Below are 1,743 nucleotides of genomic sequence, written 5' to 3' on the forward strand. Positions count from 1 at the left end.
TAACTAGCACTGTCCTCACTGCAATCCAGTTTTAGATGGCTGGCGTGATTGACGCAAACGCATAATCATCGTACGAAGCAGATAGGTAGTAAAAACAAAATAAACTCTTTCGTCACGATTAGTAAATGGATAGAAATCAACCTGCTGCGTCGGCGTTATGCTCAATCGACAGTAGATGTAACGAGCGGCCTTCCGCCATTACACCACGTCCTACTCACTTAGACCTCTCTTAGCGATTTTTGTTCCTGTAGACTGTCAATTTTTATTTGTCGTATGGCAACAACAGCAAACACTGACAAGTACATAAAGTTTAATTTTACATATATATCTAGTTAACTATTTACATATACTTTAGTTTTACTTTTTGGACGCACGTTGTATACCCTCTCTGCACTCAGCGTACTACCAATTGCTGTACCTCTCGACTACCTATATCTAGCCTACTTCGACCTGTGTGCGGCGAAACTACATTTAAGGGTGAAATAGTGAATTGTTTTTACCAAGACTGCTACTGCCACGTAATAGTTTTCCATCCACTTGCTGCTGTGCCCCTAAGATCCGCAATATCACCGCTCCTTTATCTACATCTACATCGTATACATACCCTCAAGCAATTATATGAGGCATATGTAGGGTACCACGCACCACTACCAGTCATTTCCATTCCTGTCCCATCGGTAATGTTGCTGGCAGTAGAATCTTTCTGCAGTCAGCTTCAAATAAACATTCTCTAAATTTTCTTAACGAACCTAGCAGCCCACCTCTGCACCCCTTCAATGTCTTCCTCTAAACCGACCTCGTGGGGGCTCACAAACACTCGAGCAATACCCAAGAATCGGCCGCACTAGTGTTCAATAAGCCGTCTCCTTTATAGATCAGCTACACTTTCCCAAAATTCTCCCAATAAAACGAAGTCGACCATTCACCTTCCCTACTACGTAAATAACGTGCTCTTTCCATTTTATATCCTTTCTCGCCCTATAATAACTGAGGTCCTGGAACCATCACCTCCTGTGCATCTGCAGTGTTCCCGAGAAGTTCCGATATCCACAGGTCAAATAATGTTAACGTCTGCTCTTCTTGGTGGTAAGGTGTTTGCTGAACCACACGTAGTCCAGAGTCCTAGAAATTGTTCATCAAGGAACTCACACACATGAATTGTAAAGTTTACTGGAACTCCTACCTGCTGTAACCCCACATGACTCACGGTTCCATTGTCTCCAAGCTGGGGGATTAACGACCATGGGCATCCGCGGAAATTTTTCCAACAGGAGGCGAGATTCATAGACAGACAGAAAGAGAATGGTCTGTCTTTGACTCTGCCTGAAAGGAAAGCACGTTCCTCCCAATCAAGCCGTGCTGACGTGCGCTGGCGCCAGCACATCATGTAGCATAGAGGTTACGTGAGTATCGGTAGAAGCCGACGACAAGACTCGCTCGAAACTTGCCACCAACGCCCTCTGAGCCCCCAGTATTTAGGATCGCCGTCGCGGACCGGAGTACATGTGTAGCCAGTTAGTTCGAGCCTCTGACGCCAGTTAGTTCGAGTCTGTACGCCGTGGAGTTCCAGAGTGTCACCGAGACGGAGCCGCAGATTCCTAGCACGGAGGAAGGCAGCACATAGCAACCACATAGTCAACATACCGGACTTATACTTTAACAGCATTGATTCTACATGGAGTATACAAAAGGGAGTTCGTACGACAGCACATGGAAACTCATGTTAAGTAGCTCTTTGTTTAT

The sequence above is a fragment of the Schistocerca americana genome, chromosome 6 (genome assembly GCF_021461395.2).
Source record: "Schistocerca americana isolate TAMUIC-IGC-003095 chromosome 6, iqSchAmer2.1, whole genome shotgun sequence".
NCBI lineage: Eukaryota > Metazoa > Arthropoda > Insecta > Orthoptera > Acrididae > Schistocerca > Schistocerca americana.